This window comes from Andrena cerasifolii, chromosome 12 (assembly GCF_050908995.1).
Source record: "Andrena cerasifolii isolate SP2316 chromosome 12, iyAndCera1_principal, whole genome shotgun sequence".
In the NCBI taxonomy this organism is placed as follows: domain Eukaryota; kingdom Metazoa; phylum Arthropoda; class Insecta; order Hymenoptera; family Andrenidae; genus Andrena; species Andrena cerasifolii.
Window position 1 is genome coordinate 6,443,869 of NC_135129.1, and position 12,092 is coordinate 6,455,960.

General features: G+C 42.7%; 1 protein-coding gene across 2 annotated transcripts in view; it reads left to right on the forward strand.

The window, feature by feature from the left end:
• Irsp53 (Insulin receptor substrate 53 kDa) overlaps positions 1–12,092 on the forward strand; it is a 202,918-nt gene that overhangs the window by 64,697 nt on the left and 126,129 nt on the right. The window lies entirely within an intron of this gene.

Below are 12,092 nucleotides of genomic sequence, written 5' to 3' on the forward strand. Positions count from 1 at the left end.
CTTCTTGCAATATATAACTTTATTTACCCTGTGTTTATCCAGTAAAAATAACAGCAGGATAAAAGTATCTAATCAATTAATCCATATTCACAGTGAAGTATCTTTCCTTTGATTCTATATCTAAATCATTATTTTATATATATATATAATTACTACATAATTCTTATCTCTACTTGTTCGATTATACATCACAGTAGACAAGGCCCCCAGTTTGGCGCGAGAACTGGAGAAATTGAGCAAGGGAGAAAGCAATATGCTGGAGGGCAATCTTTAGTGGACAATTGATTTTGTTTAGACTGTGTGTTCACTCTGCTTAGGATAAACGATGGCAAGCTGGTTCCGTTCCATCGGCAAATGTGTTTCACCAGCGTTTCTGCTCCGTTTGCGATTACGACTTGTTCCTCGACGAGGGAAATCGCCCCGCTCGAAACGAGTTTACGTGGAAGAATGAATTTATACCGCGAAATTTATCCGACATCGAGGCAAATCGACCGACAGCAAACGAGACTTTACAGATTTCTCCGCGGTGCCTTGATTTAGGACGTAATTGAAACGCATTCGCTCGTAGCCTAATCCGCCTGCTCGGATTTTATTCCGGTAGACGTCGAATCGGACTTTAACCGGGGAAACGTGTTTGAGCTCTCGTATCTTCTAGCATCCTGTGTTTGTCAAGGCGTCTTGGAAGGGAAAGTAAAAACGAAATTTTTTTCTAAATCGTGCCCACTTCCCACTGAGTTCACGTTCTACTATTTGATAGACACAATCTCGTTCAAAGATTGAGAACGACGCTTAACCAGAAAGTCGTCCACTGGATAATTTTTCCTGAGATGCAAATTTATACGATTTCGCCTCTTCCGTTGATTCCACTAGAAAGTCTTATTACAAAACCTGACGTTAATTATCTCAAGATCCACTGATCAAATAGACGATGTGAATGCAATGACATTTCTATATGACGTTACGCATTACGCGCGACACCTGTAGCTCCTGTAAAAGTCGCAATATTTAGCGTCTCCTGTTTACGCAATGGTATGTTTAGAAACGCAGCCGACCGCGATAATAACGTAACACCTAATATATCAATAATTAATTCGCGAATAATAAGTGAAATGTCAAAAATCGTTTCACATACTACTACAAGGTTCTCAGACCTAAATTGTTATATAAAAAGTCCCCATAAACTATCTTTCAACCTCCCACAAAACCAACATTCTATTCATACAGAAAAATCTGAAATACCTACAGTGTTCTCTAAAAATTGATATCCAGACCGCCTTTGTGAATGCAGAGGAAAAATGTTTGTGGCGCTCGGCGCGTCGGCTATTGGATAAAGGGTAGCGGTTCTTCAGCGGCCGCAGGATTAAACCCAGCGATCCTGTCTATCGCGGCAAGAGTTAATCCCTGGAAGTCCTTTTAACAGCTCGTAACTCATCCCCGGTTTATTGAGAATCGCCAAGCCACAAAGGCGAGCGCGCAACGCGCATCTATCATCGCCATTACACCAGCGAGGGGGCATGTTGGGGGGTCCGGGCGACATTCGAAAAATTACATTCGTTACAACTGCCGCGCTGACAGATCATACGTTCGAAAGCTCGAACATTACTTACCGGAGCGTGGTCCGGGGGAATCTGAAATTCAGATCAGCCGATGCCGTTCCCAGATAGTCGGGATGAATTCACGGATAGACAAACAGAGAATGGAAGAGCTGGGGCGAACGAGAGAGCGAAGGGAAGCGGCGAGAAAGACGGCCAGACGTATCAGCGATTCGTGTATCCAGGGTCGGTTTAACCATATTCTGTTCCCTTTGAAGCTTAAAAGTTGCAAAAGGTGGGAAAAAGAATTCCGGATCGAGGTTTTAATTGGTCGAGCGACATGCTGCAGGTAGCGGCGTGCCGAGGCGATAGTAACCCGATTAGACTTCAAATGAAGTACTTTGGGGGGTGAGGGAAATGATAGTCGTGCTGACTTAGTTTCGTTTCTTTGCTATGGGATTTATATGTGGTGGAATATTTCAAAGATTTTGAAACTGGAATAACGAATTGCTTGATTCACGCTGACTTAAACGATCCTGAATTTGAAAATGTAACTACTGGGAAATTTAATAAAAAAATTAGATAGGTGTGATTCTTTCAGGTTAGACCATTTTCCACTTGTAGTGTTTTTGAGAAAAACAGTTTTAAAAATGCAAGGGTACTTTATAATTAAAGAAATGCGATGATCCTTCAGACCAATGATGATGAAGGGGCTAGAGTTTCGGTTTGGGAGGTAGAGTTTTGTGGGTTTTTGATTAGTTGCGTTCTGCAAGAAATGGATTAAAATAATTGGGTCTGTTAATATGCGAAAGGTGAACCACGAAATTATTTGTGACTAGCAAAATATAACCGTGCTTCGCTTCGGGCCTAAGAGATATTAAGGACTCCATGAAAACAGATTTTACCACCTTTCACTACCCCCTTAGGGGTTGATTATGACGAAATCCTGAAATTGGGTTGTAGGCATTTATGTGGGTAACCTTTCGAAGTAAAAAACCAAGTTGATATCTAATCAGGCCTAAGAGATATTAAGAAATCTGAGAAAATACATTTTACCCCTTTTCACCCCCTTGGGGACGAAATTTCCAAAAATCCTTCCTTGACGTGGGCACCTACATCATGAAAACAATGTACCTTCCAAATTTCACGTTCCTAGGTTAAACAGTTTGATCTGGGTGTTCATGAGTCTGTCAGTGAGTCAGTGAGTCAGTCAGGATTTCTTCTTTTATATGTATAGATTTGTGCAGTAAGCCATCGGTATATACAATTTTCAGTTAGCAACCGTGAACAGGGCGAGGAAGCATTGAAACGTCCTAAAAGTGTTTTATTCCAACAAAATACAGTTGAGTCCCATGAGATCCACGAGAATATTCTTGAAACTCCTCCAATCTGATCTGAATCACGCTGAGCCTCACACCCACCTCAAACCACGAAATCCACTTTTCACTCAACCCTTCCCCCGCCCAAACAAGCAATTACTCGCGGAAATGTTCCAAAATCCTTCCCAGAACTACTATCAGTTCCTCCCCACCGCAGTATTATCCCCCGAAGAAAGCAGCTTCGCACATATGCACCAAGGTTTTGAGACCAAGCTCAGATTTGCGTGGAAGAAAGCGTCGAAGCTCTGTGGAAGCGCTGAAAGGCTCGTTACGGAAAGCTGCGAAGTTTCGGGACGCTGGTCTCAATCGAACGCTCGTTGGCGCGTCTTAAAATTCACTTTAGCTCGGGCGGGATCGATGACAGGAACAGATGATGAGCGAAATTCGAGGCGGCTGCGAAATATCTGGTGTCGATGGCCCTCGCCTCTTACTTCTGCACGTGTCGGCTGGTATTTACAAGAGGCTACGTACGAAGAGCACACCGACACGTTGCTGCACACGAAATTCATGCACCGCGTACCGTTAGTCGACATTCATTGGCTTCTTCTTCATCTCCGCCGTGTTCATTCTAGCCGTGTTCTGCTTCGTTTTCTCTCCTCTGCCTCTCGCCGTCGTCTTTCACCGCACGCCCTGTCCCCGTCCCCCTTTCGAGAGCCCCCTCCCTCCTCCTCGTTCCCTCGTTGGGTTTTTTTTATATTCCAACGGAGACCAACTGGTTGCCAATAAGAGAAACCTTCCTCTGCTCCTCGTGTTGCTTCCATTTTCTTGCTCAGCGCCGGTTAGCCAGCGTGCCCAGTTATGTGGACTATAACGGAATCGGTACCGGGTTAAATTTAACCTTGTTGCGCCCGGTGCTGACCTCGTTTCTGCTCCTGCACCCTTTCCGCGATCCTTGCGGAATTCTTTATTAGATGAGTTCACAGGGATTGTGAGAGTCCCTGGTTTTATTTAGGAGTTTCGAGGGCACGTGGCTGACTAGTGTCGTCTCGCTGGCTGGATCTACTTCAGCTCACGATTGGAAACTCTTGACGAACCTTTGTCGACGCTTGGTGCATTTTCGTGAATTCTTTGAAGATATTAGAAATACTTGCCATTGGTACAAGGGTCTTGTATGAAAATACTGTTGCAATTAGTTTGCTCGGTGATAGTGGCTCGTTGGGTAAAGTAACATTTAGGGGGGGTTCCGGGAACATGATGTTTTTTTTAGGGACCACCTTTACTTCCCGTAGCCTTGGGTACACTGTCGCCAAATTAGTAAAATTTTAATAGCAACCTCGTGGCTTCGGTTTGAAATGCTGAAAGTAAAAAAAAAAAATGGCAGCGTCTAAAACAGACATCGAGTTCTGCAAAGAAAATCGCTGTTTTTTTTAAGTCGCAAAAGTCTAACTTTGAAAAAACTTACTTAGTTTTAGTACCAACGCGAATGGGAGATCTACTGAAGAGGTATACCAAGTTTGTAGTAAATCGGAGGAGTGGTTTTTGAGATATCATGCTAACCAATTAAAGAAAAACATCGTTTTGAGAAAAACGCGTTTAAGTTTTAGGTACCGTTTTTTTATTAAGTTTTTTTTAAATGCTGCCTAAATATGTAAAAATATAGGCATAAAGTTTTATATTAATATAATTTGAGAACCAATCGGGAACCAATGGCCATCCTAAATCTGGGGTTAACTACCCAACAAGACTTTTCTCAGATGACACATTTTTCTCTTTCGTAATTGGCACTTTAAAACGTACTCACACCTTTTCTACATTTCTTCTTTTTCTTTGCAAAAAAAATGGTGTCTTTGCTGTGTGAATATGTATGGAATGTCAATAGTAAGCTAGAGAAGCGTTTTATCTAAATGAGCCTGGTTGTTTATGGTAATGTTAGACTGCAGAGAGTTGAAGGAACAGTATTTAGAAACCACGGTTCTCTGTAATCACTGTCTCGTTACTGTGTCATTTGTATACGTATCGTTTGAACGCATTGAATTATGTTATCAGTGATAGAGATTGCTATGGATGCGATGTTTATTTAATATTCACTCTATTCGATGTCACTTTTCTTGACGTGGTAATGGGACGCAAATAATTTCTCAACTGTTTCTAATAATTAGATAGACCGTCGTTGATTATCAACGCGTTAAACCAGGTATAAAGATATAATAATGATCACTTTCAACGAAAGTCTCCGTTGAGAAATCTCATTTTAAGTTATTTCTGGAATACAACATGTCATTCCTTGCAAAAATGCGCAGAACATTACAAAACTATTAACAGAGGTAGTCATTTACGATATAAGGATTTTAACACAGAAGCTCGACATTGATAAGCTTAAATTTAATTGCCAATAATACACTTCCACGTTCATGAATCAACCGTGTAGTGAAATTCATTTAGTATCTTTTAATTGTACACCCCGTTACTCCCATTTCTCCCAATGCCATTGATAAGCGTGTCTCGTTCGAGCCCTCAGCCGCGACGCATTTTGCAAAATGTCCTTTTGTCTTCCGAGCGGACTTTCTGCGCGGTTATACGTGATCTGTTTACCGCGAATCGAAAGGGGCGGGGGGGAAAAAGGAACACCAGGAAGTAGAAAGGCACTTTTATCGCGGACAAAACCGTTTTCAATGGAGACCATTGTGCTTGGAGTATAACAGTCGTGTACATGTAACGGTATTACTCAAAATCGAAGTCTGCACACCATTCAGTTCTGTTCCATTTGATTTCATATCGATCCATCTTTCACCTGGAGACAGGAAGCTTGACAGGCAATTTTTAGTCGAAGCTGAAATCCATGTTTCATGGATATCCCTGCAGTAAAACTTGTCTGAAATGAGGATTTCACTGTTATCTAGATACATACAGATCGTCGATTTATTTCGCAGATTTTTCAGTAATTCCAGATGTTTTCTACTTGCAAAAAATCATGGCTACCAAATTTTCTAAAATTTACCTCTAAATGTGTAACGACATTAAAATGTGGGGTTAAAAATCAGCCAGATTTCCCTGCCTAGCTTGTACATGACGCACTCTATGCAACATTTTGTTTAATGCTCGGTGGAGGTAAAAAATAACTCGACAGTCCGTCTAGGCAGTGAGATATTGCACCATTACTTTTCTGTTCCGTTTATTACAAGCAGATGATGTAACACGACGTAAAATAAGTTCACCCATTTCCTCCGCGAAATGAAATTTCATGCGCAATGCTTGCGGTCGAAATGTATGTGTTTCCATATGAATTCCTATTTCAGTCAAATAAAGAGTAATTAATGCCAATTGGGATCGAAGCTCCAGCAACAGCATCTGTGTTTACGATATTAAATCGACGCTAAATAATCTCCGTTCCGAAAAGCAATTATATACAAGCAGATCTGCGCAGAATATGAAATATTAAATTAAATGTTGTTGTTTCAGTGGGTGTGTGTTTTAATTTAAATTTGTTAGCGCGCTTGCGAAATGACTTCCGAGCTCCCTTGGAACACTTGTCGTTACGAAACGTTGCTTAAAATCATCCTAGCGGAAAGTTTATTGCGTGGAATGTTTCCAAGTGTCCAGCAAACGCTGACGCAGGCCGACTTCTCCGGATCCTAATAAATTCGCTATTGGGAATGTAATTCCTTCGATTTCTAAGCGTCGTTAGCATCCACGTAGTCTTTTTCTGGGAGGCGTTCGCCGAGAAAAATATCGCCATAAATTGCCGCTGCCAAATGACACGGGGAGTCGGTGGTTAAAATCGACGTACGGTACTCGGAGATATTTTTTCAATGGTCGAGAGGTCAAGGATGATATGCTTCCCGAGGGAACCGGTTTTATGAAAGGACTCCAAGCAAATTTGCCGACTCGCGTGGCAATTGGCGTCTCGACGGCAAACGTATCTTGGAATTGTTTGCAATTCATCCAGTGATGTCAGCAATTCACGTGTATTCAGTTGTTGGACCATGAAGGGCACCTGCTATTTGGTATTCTTCAGAAATCTGTGAAACGCTCGATAATACCAATACTACCGGAGATATCTGGCTACTTCAAAAGCATATTTTCATACTGTTTTTATTTTGTGAGAATTTTTATTACCAACTCACACGACTGTTCGTGTAAATTCAGAAGGCTGACTGATTGCGAAGAAAATTTATTCGAGTTAATGAGTTACTTGATTTTACTACTTATATTCTAAAAATAACGTAGAAAGGTAAGCTTTTTTTTAATTTAGTTATTTTAAGTCGCATCAACCTCTAAATTGGGTTATTTGAGTTTTTGACTTTCATTTAAGTTGGCGACTCGATCCATAGTAACAATTTTTACAACTCCTAAAGAAGCTTAGTCAAAAGCAAATAAATCATTTTAAATTAATAACAGTGTTGGCAATGTTCACTCTCGGGGTTATTTTGGTCCCAAAAATTTCTTTAGAATTATTGAAAATTACTGTTATTACGTAGATTTTAGCAACCACTTCCGTAATATCAATAAGAACCCCTGGTTTTAGCGCGCAGTAATGTGATATATGTAATCCGTACGCGTAGAAACGGAGCAGCGTCGAGAATAGCGAGCGTTTCATGCAAAGAATTTCCCCGGACATATTTCGTAGAGGATCGCTCGTAAAATTCGCAGTGTCGTTCACGGAATGCATCCTAATGGCACTCGAATGAGGGGATTTCCGTAAAGGTACTTTTCTTTGAAATATTCCAGAAATTCGATTCTAAACATACGCGCATTCTCCCCCACCGAAATAAAAGGATCGATTAGAAACTTTCCAACGCGCAACATTTCATGAATTTTTTCCCGCGCACTAATAAACAGGAGGAATTTCAAAAATTCTCGCCTTCAGCACGTAGCTTTCGTCATTCTTGGGCAATTAGAGAAGTTCGTCAAAACCATCTACGTTTCTATACAATAAACCGAGCCTACAAATAAATCCCCGCTGTAATAATATAATTCCTAAGCTTCGTTAGAAGAAGTTACAAAGAACCCTCCACCACCTTTCCCGCAAACACTTACACGGTTGTATTAATAACAATCCACTAACGACAAATTACATTAAACTAAACGACATTCCGCGTTTATATTCCACGCCGAATTAAGAAAATTCCAAGCCTAAAGAAGATTAAGAAGATTCTCTCTCCTAGCTCTCGGTTTCCACCATCTCCAACCTGAGAACGCCACAAAAACGTTTCACAGCGTTCCAGTACCCGTTTGCAAAAAAACACACGCGATTCCTGAAATTCCACAACCCGTCAGAAATCAACGTCTTCAAGTCCTGACGCAGAAATGAACAATAATAAAAATCCCTTCGATTAAGAATAATTCGGGAGGACTCCCGCGTCTCGTCTGGTGGACCTAGCTCGATGGCACCCAGTATCGGCGTGGAAACGAGTCATTTCTTGAATAGCGGAAACCCACTTGATTTTCCATCGTTCGTTCACCCCGCGCGCGGTCTTTCCTGACACCACTTGGCCTCAGGCCGATTCGAACGTTCGAACGAGCCGTTCCGCCATGCCACTTGGCGCTGCGCAACGATTGTTTCGTGCCACCGTCGATCCTCTCCAACGGCGATCCTACGGATTACCGTCTGTCCGGACGTCGCTCGAAATTCCCCAGCCTTTAACGATTCTTAGCCCGCGGAGTCGCGTTTGACGTACGGACGGTTCACCGAGCTTCCGTCAATTAAAGAGATCCCCATGGCAAACGTCTAACTCGGTGGCTCTGGCAATTAAATCCTGACCGCGGTTGGGGGTCCAGCTTTCTACCACGAGACAGTTGTGGAAATGGATAGTTTTACAAAATTCTGCGAGGCTAGAGGCTCTTTCTTTATTAATGCGAAGCGTTAGAGGATTATTTCTTACCGTAGTTTCAAATCAAATTCACCTACTTAGCTTTTGGAGGGGTTATCTGGAATGATTAAGTTATCTTTCATTAGCGAGATGGTGGCGGAAAGATGTCGGTGTTTAAAATTCTGCGATGCTAAGTTCATAGCCATTCTATTTGTAGCGTGTCATTTCCAAATAACTCTTTTTACTTCTCATCGGAATTTAAAATCAGATTCCCCTGACTCTGGGAAGAATTACTCCAAGCCTGATGACTCTCTGACGTAAGGCTCGCGATTCGGATCTCCGAGTAGCTCGAAACTATTGAAATGCGAGACTTGAAAGTGAACGTGATCATTACGCAACTATCACACATTCAGTGGTAACTAGTTCTGAAAACTCTTCCGTTCGGCGCGCATCGTCATTCCAGTTGGATTTCATCCGAAGTAACCGAAATCCTCCGCAGGGCGCAGTGACGTAATGCAGTGGACATAATTCAGCGGATTGGGGAGATCTAGTTACCATGCGTTTCCGTTATGATCATAGACGGGGCAGCAATTTCGAATGCAAGTCAGTGCAGGCGTACCAGAGGGACCAGCGATGCGGGCACAGCCAAGCCCTTTGACCATTGCATCGGTCGCGTTACTATGTCTCCGGGCAAATTACGTAATGGCGATAAGCAAAGACACTTCCTGTCCTATAGCCTGACACGGAATCGTTACTCCGCCGCGAGAGAACGCGCGCCATTACCTGGCTCGTGCGCGAGTCACATTTGTGTCGTTCTTTGAACTCCGTCGGAACTGCTGCACCTCTGGAATCTGATCCCAACTTTGAACGGCGCAACCGAGTCTCAGCCAGTCGTCCCTACGATAAGCCTCAGACCGTGCCGTTTCGTTTTCAGCTAAACAATGTGCCTCCACTTGCGATCTCACTGTTTGAAGAAGAAACAGTACTTGGCGAACACTGCCGTGTATACAAATTGAGTCTTTCTCGAAGAGTACTCCTTTCTCTGTTGCTGACACTGTTTTTAACGCTCGTTTAATTTTTGGGAGAATAGCATTTCTCTAGTTGGGTCCAAGAAGGAAGGCTGAGAGAATAATATAGCGGAGGTTAATGTTGAATTTTAGCAACTCGGTATCTGGAACTCTTCGTCTACTTCTTCACGAATTCATCACTCTGAAGTTCCAATAACAACATACAGCTGTAATGGACACAAGGATAATTGAACTATCGTTTTTACGAATAATACTTATAAAGATATTTATTCAATTTAAAGTAAGAATATTGGAGATTCAACTGTTTTAACTTGACTCCGTGACTGACACTGGTGGCTTTTGGAATAGTAATGCTGTAGGATAAGGGACTGTGATGAGTTTTAAAGGTTCCTCAATGTAAGAGAGGGGATGACGGGATAGGGCAGAATTGCAGGATTTTAGATAGGTGACGCATTGGCTAAGATAACGATGGGTAGCAGGGATGACGCAGTATTTACATTTACGCAGCATTTGGGTAGTTAGTGTGAATCATGTTTACAGAGAAAGTCAGAGAAAAACGATAAGAAAGTCAGTACATTACACAGCAATCACATAAAAAATAATCTTCAGAATCATTTACTGTCCATCCTGGTCCACTCGACTATTGCTACGTAAACCCTCCACTCGTACGTTCTTCAAGATTCCACGAAGCTATTGGTGTGTTTGGCCTCCAGATCGTTCCACTTTTCGCGTGCACGGATCATTACTCACGGTGCAGCACCAAGCTGCCCCTCATTAACATTCTCCTCAAACCAGTTCCTACCTTTTTCGGCCAGTAGAAGAACCGCAGCGACAATGGATGATGGATGTCGCGACGGGTCAGCAGCCTCGTCGTGGCAAATTGCGCGCGCTCTTATTTGCCAGCGCTAGAATTTCGGTGTTTTTAGGTGTTAATCGCCCGTCGTCGCTGGCTGTCTATTCCTCGCTTGCGCCCCTCCGCCACCCCCCGGCACGAAACAACGTTCGCGTTGTCCTGGAGTCCTGAGATACCAAAGGGATCTCTAGGAGACCGTTGGCAGCTAAAAGGCGTCGCCTTGAGAGCCGAGTGAAAGGAGCACTGGGGCGAAAGAGAGAGAGGAGGGAAGTTGCCGGAAGAGATAGACGCAGGAAGACGGCCAGGTTCGTTCTCAAAGCAGGAATGCCACAGGCGTTCGTGTACGTTCCCTCTTGATAGCTAGCGAACCGCGCCTCGCCTCTCGTTATTCGCCCTCCGTTGGTTGTCCTTCACGAGAATTCTGTTTATTCGACTATCTGCCGGCTATCAACTAGCCTCAAGTTTCCGGTGACATTGTTTCCGTTTACTTTTCAGCTCCGTTTGCTCGGACCCCGAGTTTTGATCGTCGAGGACGGTCTGGTTGTTTCGGGGTCGGGGCGGGGTTGTTGGAACCCCGGTCTGACGTTTCGAAAGATAGTTTAGAGACGGAGGATCCCTGTCGAGGCAAAATTCAGCTCGTGGCAACTGTAAGCTTCGATGCTGGAAGGACCTACTCCGTGGTGATGGAATAGATCAGCTGAGAGAACCGTGTGTCTGTAATTCTTCTGATTGATAGTCCAGGGAAATCACTTTCTTTGCTGCTTTGGAGTATAAAGAAGGCAATGCGGATTTTTGAGAGGAGACACTTTTGTGACTCGTGAAGGATATTTAAAAAATATTCGTGCATTTTTTATGTTAGCACTGCCTCTGACTAAGTGAATACATTTGAAACTCCTTGGAGCTACAGAAATGTCTCGTGTGGAAAGATTCCTGATAACATTGAATGCATATTTTGTTTTGATAAATCATGGTTTGCATTTTGAGACACTTCTTTCGTCAGTATATCAATTTCTGATTCCTGTGATACTTTGTTTGGTTTGTCTTCGATAAGACAGAGGTGTAGTTCGTAAATAGATAATTGTCTAACAGATTAAGGTCTGACGGTTGCTTGCAATATGTGACCAAGTCGATCGCATTCCAAGACTGAAGGCTGACTTTTGCTCGTGCATGGGGACCTAATTCGTCGCACTGATGTAATCCGATTAGCTCATGCTCGTTAATACTTGCCAGTATGGTTGGGTATCGATCAAGGCCTGAAGAAGACGTGTCTAGAACGACGAGTTTTAAACAGACGCAGTTCCAATTGCGTGGAGAACTATTTGTATATGGATTCCGCCGATGTCATGTGGATTGCATTCTTTATTTTTTCACATGACGTAGCATTTTACGTGATCACTTACGGTGATACCACCGTTACGAATCATCTATGTTTTCGTTTTCTTTATTTCTTCAATTCCTATTCTAGGATGAACATATTAATATATAAGGCAGAAAGCTTCTATATATTTGTGTGTTTTTCTGTCGCCTAAAAACTTTCCAACGATAAACTC